Below are 18,256 nucleotides of genomic sequence, written 5' to 3' on the forward strand. Positions count from 1 at the left end.
TACTCTTCTCCAAGTATAATTAGAATTATCAAGTCAAGGAGGATGAGGTGGACAGGGCATGTAGCACGAATGGGGGACGAGTAATGCGTATAGGATGTTGGTGGGAAAACCAGAAGGAAAGAGACCACAAGGGAGACCAAGGAGTAGGTGGGTGCACAATATTAAAATGGATCTTAGAAATAGGATGGGATGGTAGGGACTGGATAGATCTGGTTCAGGATAGGGACCAGTGGAGGGCTCTTGTGAACACGGTACTGAACCTTCGGGTTCCATAAAATGTTGGGAAATTCTTGAGTAGCTGCAGAATTGGCGGCCCCTCAAGAAGCGCTCAGCTCCATGAGTAAGTAACTAAGTAAGTTATCTGTTCTGTGGCACTGGTGTTAATTTTTATCATCTGCGACTTTTTTAACACTGCAGAATATTTGCTCAACGTTGTTTGGGAACGACGATAACAAATCAAAACCTGATTGAGGACAAAATTAAGAAGAGACTTAACTCGGGTAATTCTTGCTACCATTCAAGCCAGAAGCTTTTGTCTTCTCGTCTGCTGTCTGAACACGTAAAAATCAGAATATACAAAACTGTAATTTTGCCTGTCGTTCTATATGGGTGTGAAACTTGGTCTCTGACATTAAGGGAGGAACACAGACAGAGGGTGTTCGAGAAAAGGGTGCTGAGAATACTTTGACCGAAGAGAAACGAAGAAACGGGAAGTTGGAGAAAACTATATAATAAGGGATTTCATAACTTGTACCCTTCGCCAAGTACAATCAGAATGACAAAGTCAAGGAAGATGAGGTGGGCAGGACATGTAGCACGGATGGGGAGAAGGGGACTGCATATAGGATTTCGTCGGAAAAGTCAAAAGGAAATAGTCCATTAGAAAGGCCAAGATGTAAGTGGGTCGATAATATTAAAATGGATCTTAGAGAGATAGAATGAGATGGTATGGATGGGATTGACCTGGCTCAGAATAAGGACCAGTGGATGACTCTTGTGAACACGGCAATGAAGCTGAGGGTTCCATAAAATTCTGGGAAGCTCTTGAGTGGTTGCATAATTGGCGGCTTCTCAAGAAAGGCTCAGCACCATGAGCAGGCTGAGAAAACTTAAATGTGAACTGTAAAGTGTGTGAATTAGTGAAAGGGCTATAATTCCTTGGGGTCACGGATCTGTAAGAGTTCAATAAATCTGATTACCAATCCAAACCTCGTCTATAGTCACTACATCACGTGACAATATTGAATAAGAAAACAAAATGACAATCAAACCACACTGAAGTTGATATTATGAGGAAAGAAGGCTTCGTGATATGTGCTAAGAATCTAGTTCCGCGCTTACTGAAGGATACAATACTGATCCTTATTCAAAGAATTAAAATGCTTTAAAAAATACATAATCTGTAAAAGAGGAAACGCTCCGACGACCGACTCATGGACGGTATGTTTCCTCCGTTCAGGGGGATATAGCCGATAGACAGCAGCACTGTTCACTCAGCACTCAACACTGAACATCATCATCATCAGTATTCTGTCAGACGACAGGTGAACAGTCTCTTCCATAACAATTCCTCCACTTACTATGTATAAATGACCGAGGACAGTACAGAGCAAAGCTGTATCTGTGCGCAAGTATTGTGCCACGAATGAGGAGTAACCTAGAGACGGACCAACAGATCTCTGCGCTACAAATAAGTGAAGACGCTCAGGTCCTGGGGCAGGAGAAACTGTGGGCTCAGAAGATGAATTAGCGTCCATTGTTTATCTTCCGTCAAAATTGCAACACTTTTACATTCTACACTTCAACACTACATGTTTCGGCCTCAAACGGCCATCTTCAGGTGTTCTTGTGTTACAGATTTTTTTACTAAAAATATTTTTAGAAAAAAAAACAAATAAAGGCAACATCACAAGCTGTGGAGGAAGCACACACAAACCAGGAGCATAAGGCAGTCAAAAACTGAAAGTAGACCACGAACGTGAGGGGCAAACTGCCGAGAAAAACACCTTGATACATTTACGAAAATGATGAAACCCCAGGTGAGGTGAAATAATATGCAACAGAAATTTTAAAGGATTTCATCTCGTTTTACTTAAAAAAAAAGACTACAGCGTGTGATTTTAACACGAATTAAAACAGTGTAGCAGTTTTTAACACAGCTTTAGTAAAAAATATCTGTAACATAAAAACACATGAAGATGGCCGTTTGAGGCCGAAACACGTAGTGTTGAAGTGTAGAATGTAAAAGTGTTGCAATTTTGACGGAAGATAAGCAACGGACGCTAATTTGAACAACTGCAACAGGAGAAACGGAATATTTAGGAATTAATATGTAACATGTAAACATATCCCTGTAACAGGCCGTAGAGGCCAATAGACGTCGAGGTTCCCACATTTTCTGGACGATCTGCTCACAGATGGCGGTGAGGATGTCAGCCTTACGCGCCGGCCACCATTTAACCCCAGAAAGATTCCTGGTACTCATTTCTGGTAGAGCCTGAGTCGAACCCAGGACCATAGTGCGGCTGGAAGGATTAGATCCATTGCAAAAATCCAGTGACCTCGTCGGGAATCGAACCCAGGACCTTTCGACTTCTAGCATAGTGCCTCAACAAATTACGCTACTACGTGTCCCAGGAATTAATATGTAACTGGTCAAATTACGAAAGATTTAAAGCATGACAATATTCGGCGCTTTTAGCTAAACATAACTCATAAGAAGGTCGGACAATTCTGGGGTCATTATTTCAACGCCCCCCCCCCACACACACACACACACACATAAATTTCGCGCACTAAGTATGTTAAGCATCTTACTCTAAATTACGACTTGCCGGTCTGTGGTTTCCATGGAATATTCTCGCTAAACGAATTTCTTAAGCTCGTTTGTGTAAGTGTACGCCCCTTTTCACAGGTACCAAATCTCTGAGAAGCTATAATGATAAACACACAAATCATCACGAGCCAATTATCGCAAGTGCTACCACAAGTCATTATAATAATTACAGGCCTTGACAACTGTGAATGGTCGTAAATATACAGTACAGTGCTCATGTCTATACTCGTACACTGCGAAAGTGTGTGCTCCTTTCTCGGAGTTAGTTCGTACGAGCTCCGTTCTGGCAGCACCACGTCATACATGGAAATATCGTTCAGATGTAGAATTAGTGGGTTTTGGGTTTTGTCCATCGTTCGGTATTCTATAAACTAGAAAACACGACGTTTCGGAAACCGGATCTGTTTCCGTGCTCAGGTGAAGGAGGGAAACACACCTACTCTGTTGGGACAAAATCCAAAACCTAGTAATTCTGAATATTATACACCATCGTCAGAACCCTTTAGAATCTGTTCAGACGGTTCAAATATAATGTCACTGGATACATGAACACAGCTTTCTCAGATACATTACAAAGATGGATTTACAGAATCTTTTTCTTTTCCTAATGTGGTACAAACGGACTATAAAAGTAAGAATAGAATGCAATACGTTTCACATAAAACTAGTAACAGAAATGTCTGCCGTGAAGGACTAGATTTGTTTATTCAGTAAAGATGAACCTGGATTAGAAATTATGGGACGCACTTCATAAACAATTATCTCCCTCTACCTGCACACAAACACAAAAAACGCACACACAAACACTGAACATCCATGCCGTGAGTGGGATTCGAACCCACGATCCAGGCTTCCGAGCGAGCAAAGACAGTGCATGCCTTAGACCGCTCGGCTACCGGCATCTCATACTCCTTGGCTTGATCCCACTAATAGTATTCAGCGAAGAGTACAAATTACGAAGCACCCAATATGCAATTTTACGCGTCCTCTTATGCCTTTTCAATTAGTTGAATACTTTTCCAACAGTACTTCGTTCTCTTACACCCTCACTCCATCCATGGGGTGATAAGGGATTAAGTTTCGCCACTATACAAAATAGGAGTTAAATTTTAATTTAAATTAAACCGAATTTTTGTTATATAATAACTTATTAATATTTAGGTTCTTAAATGGATATGGGCAGGCACGGGATTCTGAACTGAATGGTAGCAAGCACTGCCTGGATTTAACCCGTAAAAGTAACTTTGACTTGTTGCTGTCATTCCAATTACAATTTATCCACCGAATGTTAGAGGAGTCCTCCGGTAGTAACGAACTCCATCAAAATTCTTTCAGTGATCTGGAACGTGGAGCATGCAAGGACAGCAGACCCGCTGGGCAAACGAAGCTGAAATTCGACAACTGTGCTGTAACTGTCGGCCTGTTGTGTCCGCAAAGATCGCAGTGCCTCTTCCAAACTAGTGGAATGCTGTCTCCTGAGTTAGGTCAGTGGGCGAGTGACAACACGATCCATTATATGTCACGTGCTTCAGCTGAAAAGGATGTCATCCTTGCAAATGGCTGACCACCTTTCCCACTCCAAATATCTCTCAATATATAAAACATGTAAAAAGGTGAATTTATCTTTGTAACAGGCCGTGGAGGCCCATAGGTTCCCAGACGTCGAGGCTTCCACATTTTCTAGACAATCGGCTCACACGTGGCGGTGAGGTTGTTAGCCTTAAGAGCCGGCTGCCATTTGCCTCCATTTCTGTTAGAGGCTGAGTCGATCCCAGGACAGTAGGGCGGCTGGAAGGATTAGGTAAATTGAAAAATTCAATGACCTCATCGGGAGTGGAACCCGTAACATTCCGGTTTGTAGCATGCTGCACCCCCCCCCCCAGTATATACATCGCATAAGTCGGTACACGTCCTTCAAGTTGACGCGCTTCTGAATCGCATAGTGGAATCACAAGAGTAATTTCCAAAAAGAGGAAAAGTGCAAGCCATTAAAAAGATATTCCATACTGTGACTCCTTTCCCTGCCCCAAACTGTGTGATACAAAATGCAAATCCGAGCCTGCGTCGTAAAGAATGGCTATAAGTAAACTTATTCGTTGTCTCTTGCTTCTTATAGCGTTCAGCTTACGTACATCCGGTTTAAGTTACTTACACAACTGCTTCTACTACCGGTCGTAAAGTTTGTTTCTGTGGGGAACTGAATTTTTATATATTATCTAGATCAAACTCATACTTCAAACGCGAATTAAAGACCTTTCCGTAACACCCAGGCTAGTGAGCACTGCTCAGGTCCGAAAATGATTTTCATGCTCTCAACTGATATACCAGTCCAATAGCTTGGTAAGTCTCCCGTTCTATACCTTGCAGCTGCTGACCGTATTGAGTTTACGAGTATACTGTATCGCTGCGTGACCGTCAATCTTGTCAGTTCATGTTCTCAACGTACGGCGCAACGTCTTCGGGTGTCCCGTGGTACTCCCGTAATTGCGACATCCACAGGGATCTTGGCATTAGGATGGTCACTGCCCAAATTAAAAGGATAGCCAAGAAGCACGATGATCGGATTCACCACACCAACGCGGAAGCGACACAGCTTCATGACAACGAGAGGACAGTGAGAAGGGTCAAGAGACACCAGCCGCTTGAACTAGTGCGACAATAATGCGCTCAAGACACCAAATTCTGGGACAGAGCATGTGGGCATAGTCTTACACGTTCAGTTATAATAGTAGTAGTTAAGTCAGAAGAGAAATGCTCGTTAATCTCGGATTAGTTGCACTGTTAGTACGCAAAAAAAAAGAAATCGGGGATTCATTGACTGTCAAGAATAGAAACACACTCTGTTGGCCGCGCCGTAGCTCAAACGGTTAGGCGGTGGCTTACCACCGCGGCGGCCCGGGTTCGATCCCAGGTCTGTTCAAGTTGGATTTGTGGTGGACAAAGTGGCGCTGGGGAGGGTTTTCTCCGAGTACTTCGGTTTCCCCTGCCAATCTTCATTCCACCAAATTCTCCATCATCATAATCACCCGGGGCAGGCTACAATAAGCCAATCAGTGGTCGCCGTGCCGAGTGGACCCAGTTGGACTCCACCCCCACTCTGTTTACTGAAGATCTGTGTCTGCAAAATACATCATCAGTGCCGCACACTGTGAGATGTGAAATCGCAATGAAAGCGTTTGGAAGCTACGTCAATTCAGAAATGGAACACACCACTTCTCTAGTTTATCTGTGCTACGGGAAAGCACGTGGGCTCTTGGAAACAGCCAATCCTGGATAAGACTTCAGTCTCCTTGTTTAGTAGATTGGGATTCTTCCCACGATGTTACGTAATCTAGGGGCAATCCGTTCGAACGACATGACAATCCATGCACTGGCTTACCGTGCAGTGTTCCGAGAATAATTTGCCACGTGTATTCTGACCCTCGCAGTTTCATCCGTACGTAATGAAGCAGCCCAGAAAATAGTCATGGCTTTCTTATGCACAGTTTCGTGAGGCGAAACATTTTATTATTCCACGTACAGGCGCGGTACATCCATATCCATCAACAACAATTCTCTACATCGGATAACACGCTGAAAGAAACGCTGCAATAATATTTACTGGTTCACCAAAACACGGGACAAAGAGCTCTCCCTTATCACCCACAGGAAAATGTTACCGAGATCGAAGATTACTCTCTTCTGGCATGTGACGCCGTACGGTTCGGTAGAAGTACACCAAAGTTTCGAAGAAACGTACCGCCTCCATATTTAGGTGCGCAGAGCAAGCCAAGCAAGCAAGAACTCCGCTTGTGTAGTTAGCCACACGAGGACCGCGCCATAGATCAAGCGGTTAGACGCTGGCTTCCCTCGGCGGCGGCCCGGGTTCGATCCGGGTCTGGCCAAGTGAGATTTGTGGTGGACAAAGTGGCGCTGGGGCAGGTTTTCTCCGAGTACTTCGGTTCCCTTGCCAATCTTCATTCCACCAATTGCTCCACTATCACCCTCACCTATCACCTGGGACTGGTACAATAGGCCAGAAGTGGCTGCAGTACAAGGGACTTAGTCCCACCAGACTAGCATTAAAAAAATAGCCACACACGAACGCTGTTGCTTTTTTAGTGTTGATAAGAAGAGCGACAACAATGCTGAACGGATTGAAGCACAACTGACCTTAAAGTTTGGGCTACGAATTTTGAACGCTTGACGCATTGTGTTTTTGGTCAACGAATATACTTTCTACATTTTTAAACTAGTTTCCAATTTGTAGTTGAATTCTAAACTAAACAATTGCTACTGCACACTTATCAGCAGAGCTGCAACAAGAATCCTACGAGAAGTGTCAACAGTTCATTTCAAATTAATAAGAGAAGTAATGAATCGATGAACTGCCTGGTAATGACAAGGTCTGTGACACGTCGAAACAATTCAGTGACAGAAGGGGCGATAAATGTCAATCCATTATGTTCATATTAGTGTTATTAATAATAAGGAGTTATATTTTACGATGGTTTATCCCTTGTTTGCATTTATCTTTATTTCTACTTGCGCGTTTTTCAAACCGTTTCACTTGATTGCCATAACACTGATGGCTCGATTTCAAATGTCAGACGGATAACACACGAACGGACAACAGAGTAGACTCTGCCTAATCACTGCGCCTGCGTGGCTCTGTTTTGAATCGTATGAATCGCTGAAGAATTTAATGACAGCAACACTGCATATCGTGCAAAGGCGGACGACAACTACTAAAAGGACAAAGGGTGGAAAGCACAATAGTATTTTCCCATGAGGCAGTTAGACGATTCTGCCTACAACACAGGAGAATCTTAAGAAAGTGGCATTCCCTGTACACGCTTGTGCATGGGAGTAATACATTTTAATATGGAGGAGTTGTGGGGGTCAGAAAGTCATGTTACAAAGCTCGCCGCTACGATCTGTATGCACTGTCAGGTCACACTGCCGAAACAGCACATGTGTTTTCTAAACAAATGATATGATGCCATCTCCTGTTTTGCATGGAATCCGACAAACGAGTCTCAGTAGGCCGCGAGGCACTCCGAAGGTTCAACTGCTTTCTGCTTCACTCCAAACAGTTTACCGGAAGTTACAATGTGATGTGACCTTATTCAGGTGAGTCTGTACCTCAAGAGGGCCGACGAGAGTGCAAAATTGCACCCTATTTTGATATTCCCGAAGCTGCCAATTACGTTCTCTGCGATTATATATCTCGGCACATTTAACCTATTATAATATACAATATATAGATATATATGGAGACAGACAATAATATCTTCGAGTATATGGCAAAATTGAAACACTGAAAATACAGTAAAGGTACGGGTAAAGCTATCCCTGTAACAGGCCATGGAGGCCCATAGGGATGTAAGACGTCGAGGGTCCCACATCTTCTAGACAATCGGCTCACACATGGCGGTAAGGTTTTCAGCTTTAAGCGCCGGCCGTCCTTTAACCATCAGGAAGATTCCTGGTACTCATTTCTGTTAGAGGCTGAGTCGACCCCAGGGCCATAGGGCGGCTGGAAGAATTAGGTCAAGTGAAAAAACCCACCTCATCGGAACTGCAACCCGCGACCTTCCGGCTTGTAGCGTAGTGCCTCAACCAACTACGCTACCGCGTGCCCCGAAACATACAGTAATGCATCAGAATTATATTTTTGCAGGAATTAAGAGCTAATTAAATTTAAAAGACACTTGTTGCCACTCAGTTCACAATATTTTGTCTTCAAGCCTCTTTTCTAAAAATGTAGAGACTGAAACACAAATAATATAATTTAATGTATTGTTTTGTTTGGATCCGAAACCTGGCATCTCGGTCTAAGGGAAGAATGCAGACACAGGATGCCTGAGAAACAACAACTGAGAGGAACATTTGTTCCCAAGAGAGAGAAAGGAATAGGGGGATTCAGAAAACCGTATGATTAGGAGCATCATGATGTGTAGGCCTGTTCTTCGCCAAACATTGTCAAGGTTATGAAATAAAAGTTGCCATGGGAGGGGTATGGGAGATGAGAAATGCATATAAGATTTCTGTCGGGAAACCTGAAGAGAAGACCTTGGGCTTAGTTGAGATTATATTAAAAAGACTGCAAGCGAATACTTCGCCATTATGGAGACTGGATACATTTGGCTCAGGATATGTCCAAGTACAGGGTTTACTATTTGTCATTTTGGGACAATTGTTGCAAAGCAAAGACGGATTCGTTGAACAGTACGTAGCTTATATAGGTACGTTTACATGGGTTAAAACTTGCCCTGGGGAACAACTACATCTGGTGTGTGAGACAAAGTTTGTGTGGTGTATGACGCTGAAATATTCGCTTAAATACGTACACAAAGATGAGTACACATTGCTGATTCTGTGACATACTAGGAACACTAACATAATGACGATTTCTCGATGGAGTATTTTTATGTCATCAGGCCAATGCAAGAGAGCATACGAGATCTGACATCATGAAGAAAGGACTTCCAATCTTTATAGTACTGCCCTGCTGCTCATGACATCTATCAGCACTTAAAAGAGCCGCCGATAAATTTCAGCAAAAGGAAGTCCAATCGTAACGGGAAGTATGTTGCAGTCTTTAATGCTAATAAGGCACAATAGATCACTGTGGTGGCGGTGCAAGGGCCAAGAAGGCCCACCCCTTTTACATTCATTCATTAATGCTAATAAAAACTAAAAAGTCCAAAATAACATTTAATTCCAAGAGTAATATTATCATAGACGCCATTCAGAAAGAGACTGCCATAGATCAACAACAACACAGCTGTAAAATGCTGATATGCCAACGTCATCAAACCATACTGAGGTTTCTGTCCGCTGCTGCCACAGCAAGTACACGGTGCCGAATTCGTGAACATTATTGTCAGACTCGTAAAAATAAATCCTGGAATTCATTATATGATCAGTATACACTAATCTCCTAGCCCTGCGGACTGCAAAGTGCATATTAAGTCCCAGATTTAAAACAGTATGTGATGGAGTGCTATTCTGCTCTGGGCTATTTCATGAGCTTAATGTCACACACTATTTTTAAGGTTCATCAGGTTTCTTCTTTAGAAATTTAAGGAACTGTATTTAAGCTACATGTGAGGTATGGATGGAATTAATTTCGCCTAAAGAATTATGTGTGGATTCGAATACCTACTTTCTTTAAAATAATTAAGGTTTTTGAAAGTTTACACATTTGAATGGAAGAATATAGCAGCATAATCTAAGCTTGTCCTTTACTTTGTGCTCTGAGTGTCCGATCTGGGCTGCGTGCTCGAGTGTGCTGCTAACCATGAAATGGAAACCCCGTCTCCATAACACGACTATTTCTGGTAATGAGGCACTTTAAATGGATGTGGCAATGCAAAAGAACTCACGCCGAGGCAAGGCGTCAATCGTTACGGGGGCAATCATCCTGCCAATTTAATTTATGATGATGGCTACTACTGATTTTGGTGTGACGTAATTAAATGAACACTAGTTAATTGATGAGGATGTTGGCGTTTTGTTGGCAACGCTAATTATAAGCTTGTAGTGTTTTGGCAATATACGTAGGAAGAGGGCCAATGGTGACACGCGTGAATTCAGCCCCTCCCTTTTTAAAGGATGATGCAAATTACTGTGATCGGCATTAAAGAGATTATCGTATTATCCGCAGCTTTATCAGTTCTTCATCAATAAAAATATCTGGAATTACTTATATGTGAAACTTTTTCAGTACATTAGGCACCTGGGAGGGGAGGAGAGAGCAATGCATGACACTGTGTAGTGTATTTATATGAAATCGCCACGGAGGTCCAATGTACAAATTCCTTGGAACAGAGTCCATCAAGTGGACCTAATGGCCGCTAAGATAGTAAGAAAATGTCTACCCCTTTATTGAAAATTTCATTCCATATTTACAAGAGTCTCCCAGTGACCCCTATCCTGTGCCAGTTGAAACCAGTTCACATACTCTTACTCTATTCCTTTAATATCCACTTCAATATTATACTCCTATTTACGCAGACATATTGCAACTGATCCTTTCCCTTCGAAACTTTGGACCAATGTTTGTATGCATTACTCCCCCCTCATATGTGCTACACGTCCCGTCCACCAATCTAGCGTTCTTTGGGAAACAGTACAAAATATGAAGCTCCTCGTTATGCAATTTCTTCCAAGCCTCTTTTTACTTCCTTTCCATAGGAACCATACACACAGACAGCATGTATGAACTCAGAAACTTGCATATCCATTTGAAAATGACCGTTGCTGGAAAAATACACGGAATAAGATGATGAAGGACAGATTGGCTAGAGCATGCCACATACACGCGTGTTTCTGCAGCTTGCAGCCAAAAAGGAAGGACACATCACAGACACAGTACACACAGAAACGACTCCCATAGTGGACGAACCATACTATACGCGAGTTTGAATTAAGACATATAGATGAATAATCTTAAAAAGTTTTAGTATATACAAATTTTATTATAGTTGACGAATAATGTACTTTCTAAATCATTTTATGAAAGACACAGGATGGCAAACAATGTAATAGCTTAGCGTAAATAACGAACCTGAAGATGGCACTATGTTGCCGAAACATGTAGTAAGAAGCGACATATGAAATTGAGTGCACTACATGACGGCCATTACATAAGTATCATGGATGAAAATCCGTGCAACAGGATGGTAAAATACAACATTAGGATTTTAAACGTTGGTTTTCAGATGCGGATTTTTTGTTAAATGTGTTTACACACAAAGAATCGACTACTGTCCAACAGAAGCTACGCTTATGTGATAATTTGACACATCGCACTATGCTGTAAAGGTTGCAGCTGCAGATGGTGGCTCACAACAGTAGCAAACAATTATGTTATTTGCAGTAATTTGTAAATCAATCTAAGTTTAATTATTATGCAAGGGCATCGTCTCAGAATTGTTCTTTGTCACGGGTGTCTGAAGTATCTGCAGATAGCCTATTGTCCCGCAAACTGCTGGGTTCATGACATCACACAGTTGTCCAATCTTAATTGCAGCAATTCTATCCTGAATATTTAGACAGGGAACGACTTGTCCTTTCTTTCGGCCTCTCTCCTGACGCAGTCGTTAATAATGAACATTAATTCGCGAGCCTGGCTGTTTCCTCAGGACACGAGTTCACAGAATGAAGCTAGGAACGGGTGTGAACTTGAAACAGTGTTGTTGGCTGCCGATGCATCTATTACGCGGAATCTGAACAGAATGAGCTCCTCATGAATAATACCACACGTCCTTTCCACAGACTCATCATTAAGGGCAAAACTTCACCCCTTCCCAAATTCTGGTGAAAACACTGTAACATATAATAAGAAGCCCGAGATCTTGAAAAGAATTTAGTGTTCTGTATTTAAAATGCTGTTACTGGGTGAACACCTTCGAGAAGTCTGCGAGCGTGATCGGGTCTTGCGCATTGACCGCAGACGTAACGTACTTGTTTATTGTCGACAGGGAAGTTACGCATTCCTGTAAGAAACGACATGCTACTTTTTATTTATGCGGCTGTGAGCTATTAATATGAGGGAAAGAATTTGTTGACGCACTTGGAGGGAAAGAGACCTAAATATTTTCAAATTGCCTATGGGTATACGAAAAACATTTCCAGTGTTTGCTGAATTAGGCGAAGTATCGCCTAACTAAACAAAATCCAGAGAACGATTCTAGTTGCAACTCTTGGATTTCTAGCTCTTTGAAGATATTAATGTTTACTATATGGGATTCAGCACCAGAAAAACGTTCTTTAGTTTGTTATGAATTTATGAAAAATGCATTAGTAGTAGCATATAAGTAGCCAACATAATTCTCCTTATCCCGGGGACCTATATTACTTCTTAGTGCAGCACCTAAATAACACTCTTTATGGACAGTTTTACTCTCATTTCATTGATGATTTATAATATGCATTTTATACTGCAGAGACATGAACTATTTGTTACTTACACGGCCTTCCTTCCTACAGTAATCTTCGTAGTAACAGAAATGCTGGCAATTACTTTAAGGTTCTTTTTTTAATTAGCTTAGGGGGTGTGGAGTCCAACTGGGTCCACTCGGCACGGCGGCCACTAATTGGCCTATTGTAGCCTGCCCCGGGTGATTATGATGATGGAGAATTTGGTGGAATGAAGATTGGTAGGGGAAACCGAAGTACTCGGAGAAAATCCGCCCCAGCGCCACTTTTTTCACCACAAATCCCACCTGAGCAGACCCGGGATCAAACCCAGGCCGCCGCGGTGGGAAGCCAGAGACTAACCGCTTGAACTACGACGCGGCCAGTGTTAAGTTTATCGACCCCTAGAACAGACCTGTCAGTAGTAGCAATAACAATACTACTACTATTACTATTACTACTACTACTACTACTACTAATAATAATAATAATAATAATAATAATAATAATAATTACTGCTACGTTACTACTTCAGGTGAGAATCTTTCATCTCCGGTCCCCTATCTAATAACGCAAATATGTCTCACCTTACCAACTGCTGCTGCGGTTTTCGCTTGGTTCCATCTTCGACTATGTCGACGGAGAAGGTGTTTTCTTCCGGAACGTGAGGCCTTCTCTGAACCAAACGGCGTTACAACTCAGAAGACCATACTCTTCATAGAGACCGCCATGAGAACCTGTAATCCAGCAAAATGTGTTCTCTTGCAGTGCAATGTTTCCCAGTACGATTCGTTCTACATTAAAGATTTTCAGAAAATACGCCGAAATTATGAATATGAATTACATTTCATATTTATTTCATTAACTGTAAAGCCCTGAAGTGGTTAATGAGAAAGAGGTGAAGTGAACTTTTATTTTTACTGGTTGTACAGTCCCCTTGGGCCCTGACCTCTGATTTTTCAGTTTCATTATCATTTTACAGAGAATAGACCTCCTTGGATGAGAGATCAGCCCGTCGCAAGGTCTCTACCTAAACGCAGTACAACACAAACATAGAATAAACGCATACACATACCAAACATGTAGAGGTGGACTTACCTTAAGGAAAATTACACAAATTATCTATTTACAGTGTCTTTCAGCCAAGTTAGTTAGAAACTCATTTCTGCCCCTGGTGGTCTCTTTGCAATTGTTTGAGTAGAGGAATAATGAATAACAGTCAAAAAGATTTATTTTGTGTGTCTGGAGACAAAGGATCCCGAAACCTGACCATTATTTTTCGGACACAGTGTTTAACATCTCGCCTTATAGTTACTCAATGAAGAAAGTTGAAACACAAGGCTTTACATAAGCACAAGGAATTCCTTGATCAGATGGAAACTACCCGCCGCTTGACAAAGCTGCATAAGTGGATCAAGTGAGCTAGTGTTTGTGGATATTCGTAACAGATGCTTAAAATACGGATGATTAAACCAAGGCGCATGCGACAAGCGTGGCATGTAGCAACTATTGAGAAATAAGAAATACATTCAAAATTCTGGTCGGAAAACTTGAAAGGAAGAGATCACTAGCGAGAAAGCCATGTTTTTGGAATGGTTTGCTGAGCGACTGTTAGCATCGCAAGAGGAGCTACGTCCCATGGAGTCAGTTACGTGACGGACTGCCTCTAGAATCTGGCGGTTTGTTACAGCAAGCCCTGCCACTGTTGAAGAACCCGCAGGACGGGTTCTGTAGAATTATGTTGATGCCAAACTTTGGACAAGTGTTACAATTTGCTAGGACTTCAATAAGACATTTTAGGTTCACCGAACGGCATTCTTTCCTGGGGCAATAAATCTTTAGGTGTAAAACTAGTCTATCCAGCCGAAAAAATCAAACGACCCATTTAAATGTCAGTTCGTGTCTCATATTCGAGATGTTAAGTGACTCCTCTTAAACAGGTTATAGCCCCGTAGTTTGGGAGAATAAACTTCTTGTCACGACCGATCCAGAGCTTCTTTTATGATAGTAAGTCAAATTTAATTTGTAGAAAATCCTCCTTTTGTCGGATGTCATTCAATCACGAAACACACTATCCTGCAAACCCAACAAGAATGTATATTTTCCAGCTGCATTCTTCATATATTTCATTGTTGCATTTATGAAGGGACCCTACTCTGGGACTAACAGAAAAGGAGAAGTATATTCCTGTGGAAAATGCATTATTTCCAGATGAGATATTTGCAGCTAAGCATAAGTTAAGGGCCATAAAAATTGCAAATGTGGTGAAGCTACGAAGAAAATGGCATTATGCAACAGATTTCTTATGGTGGACATTCATACCAACAAATTTTGTAGACATTCAACTAATCAAGTTACATGGTCACTAATTGAAGATTTATGTCAGCCTCTTTATAAAACTGGGCTACTAAATTAATCATATTTTTTCCAAGAACTTCTTAAAACAAACGCACATATATATGATTAGCATGCGTGTGCAGACAAATCTGCATTACAGTGAGAAACTTCATTTTCTCGAGGTCCTGGCTCAAAGTTTAACGTCTCTATCATCTTAAAGTCAAACCCTCGCCGTTTCTGACCTTCAGAACTGATTTATTTTGAGGCAGCTGGCTTCCACCAGGGCTGCCTGGGTCTGATTCCTGTCTCTGCTGAATGGAGAGGTTCCGGGTGGGTTTCCCACGGCAATGAGTCGCTAATTCTGGCACAGCTCCTTTATAGTTCTTCTCCAAATTTAATTCTGACTGTAATCTCATATCATCCCGGAACAGGCTGTCAAATCGACAGGATGGTAGGACGCCACAAGGGAATTGGAAGTCCAACATGTACACGTCTACTCTTAAGGAACGTCCACATTACTCGTGCTCGTGCTCGTCTGACTCGCTATGCTCGCGAGTAATGTGGACGATATGACAAGTCACGAGACAAGCAAATTTTTAATTTTAATTTAAAAACTATAGCCAATAAATTAACATACGACTACAGCCTATACACACTACGAGTAAATATACGGATCCTCACGCGCCGAAGCCTGGCGAGCAACTGAAGTAGTGTGGACAAAGATTTACGAGCACAAGTAAAAGCAAGAAGAGTCTCGCGACGAGCACAAGCCTGGCGAGCACGAGCACGAGTGCGAGCAATGTGGACGCACCTTTATAAAAACAGGACGACGAAATTCCGACTGAATGAAGAACCTTAATAATTCAAGTCCAACCTCGACGTTCGCTACCACGGGTGATACGACCACTTAAAGCACCGTCCCCACACTCATGTCATATTCCCTCCTGCCCATTGCTCCTCATGCACATCTCACAACTTGTAATACCATGACACGGACTGTGAATAGAATGAGGATAACTGAGGGTATCACTGCACAGCTGTGTAACATAATATTCGTTCTAACATGAATAAAATACGGCCTCGAGGGAAATATCAGACCGGGCATGCCTGTGATGTGAAGACGTGTACTTTGGTGTCGAATTTCACAATACTGATATTCGGAGGCTTTATTTTGGAACACAACTATCGTATACATCGAGGAATGTGTGTATGTTAAACCAGACCAAACAGGAAATTTTGAAATTAACTTTAATAAAATGCTAACCTAAAAACTTGAAAGAAGAATGTATTGAATAATAACATGTATTAATCCGTGCTATTACCTCAAGTAAAAATCTAAGGCAAATGTCTATAAAAAAGAACTTCTCATAAAGTACCTTACGTTTCTTTCTCTTTGCAGGCAACTGGGTGTCACAATGGTTCATCAGTCTGCAACCTTTCGTTCAGTCACAACTCGACCAAATATAACGTCCGCTGTCTGAGTGATTTGGCCCTCGGTATAAAATAGGTATTGAGGTGCACTTTATAATTTTCACTAATTGCTACACATCCGTCACTATCGCCATATACTCAGTTTTCGCACGTACATTTTGAGAACTTTCCTTGCAGTAAAAGGCAATCCAATCTTTCGTAATGGTTTCAAACGCAATAAATAGGCGGAACACTGTAAATAAATATTTCCCACCTTCAGCTATTTTGTCCACAGATAATTCCTCGGTTTATCAGCTCGGATATATTAAATATCGAGTTCAATAAACATACACACTGTCTAAGACGTAAATTTGTTTTCGGAAATTTCTGAGACTACAGCGTCAGCTGATGGATGGGTACACTTCAATGCCCCCTAGCGGTCATATCCGCAACTAATACTGACAACAGCGCCTTCTACGTAAGATAAGAAGGGAGAATTTCAAGCCCTGCAAGTCTATGCAGAGCATGTAAAACTCTCTTGTCACCACAATGCTACAATAAACATGCATTATTAACGAAGATATGGGTCTACCAGCTGCAGAGGTTGTGTCGTACAGGATGAATAGAGGTTTATTACGTATTATAGATTTAGCTGTTACTTCTGGGTATGTTAAACCCTCTTTGGTTTTCTGGAAAATTAAAAGCCTATATTAAAGAGAAAAATTATTTTCATAGATGTTACAAGGAGTTTAAGAGTGTGTCTATGACGAATTTTACTTTTACCGGAAATTGGTTAAAACAGATTTAGCTGGCTCAAATCTGTCGACGAAAATTTAAAATATTGCCCTAAGAAATTTTGGAAACATGTGTCACAATTTAGGAAAAAGGATACTGACTTAATATATACTGATATCCACGGCGTTTTTTTATATAACCTAGTGATATTGCTGAGACATTTTCAAAATATTTTCAATCGGTTTGTAACAGTTTTTGGTATCAAACCTTTCCTTCTATTCTCAAAATACTAAAATTTTATTCTTAGTTCCTTTTCCAAATTCCGATTTTCAAAATGCTACAAAACGGGTGGAGGCATTGAAATCAGTCGTACCCGACAGTATAATAAGCTCTGTTATAACGGATTTGCTCTGAAATTATTATAACTATTCTCAGGTTTATTTTTTATCTTTTTTTATTTCTAGTGGGGTGGGACTACATCCCTTGTACTGCGGCTACTTCTGACCTATTGTACCAGCCCCAGATGAAAGGTGAGGGTGATTGTGGAGCAATTGGTGGAATGAAGATTGGCAGGGGAAACCGAAGTACTCGGAGAGAACCTGTCCCAGCGCCACTTTGTCCACCACAAATCCCACTTGACCAGACCCGGGATCCAACCCGGGCCGCCGCGGTGGGAAGCCAGCGTCTAACCGCTTGAGCTATGGCGCGGCCTTATTTTTTCTCTTAGTGTACCATAGAATATACTTCCTAAGCTGTGGAAGCAAGCAGCGATTGCCCTGCTTTTCAAAAATGGAAAGTCTTTCTCTCTTGGAAATTCTCAATTTTCCGAAGTATTTAATTTATACTATATGACCACGTTTCTCACTTCTTAAAATCTCAATTAAATCCTTCCTCATCAAATCCTCATCAAATCAAAATCTACTGTTATCAATTTGGTCATTTTCCTTGACTTTGTTACCCCTTTATTCTGTTCGCAAGGTCAAATTAGTCCAATTTTTAGCCTGCCTTTCTTATTTTGAACAAATTAAAGTA

The 18,256-nt window shown here is 41.5% G+C and overlaps 1 long non-coding RNA gene across 1 annotated transcript in view; it reads right to left on the bottom strand.

Annotated features, from left to right (window-relative positions):
• The window catches only part of LOC117282059, a 68,186-nt gene extending 51,297 nt beyond the window's left edge, over positions 1-16,889 (bottom strand). Inside the window, exons 1-2 of the long non-coding RNA XR_004512655.1 lie at positions 16,461-16,889; positions 13,330-13,479 (exon numbers count right to left, since the gene is read on the bottom strand). This is a non-coding gene — a long non-coding RNA (uncharacterized LOC117282059). The remainder of the gene's footprint in view (positions 1-13,329; positions 13,480-16,460) is intronic.
• Between the last annotated feature and the right edge of the window lie 1,367 nt (positions 16,890-18,256).

The sequence above is a fragment of the Cryptotermes secundus genome, unplaced genomic scaffold (assembly GCF_002891405.2).
Source record: "Cryptotermes secundus unplaced genomic scaffold, Csec_1.0 scaffold1712, whole genome shotgun sequence".
Classification (NCBI taxonomy): Eukaryota; Metazoa; Arthropoda; class Insecta; order Blattodea; family Kalotermitidae; genus Cryptotermes; species Cryptotermes secundus.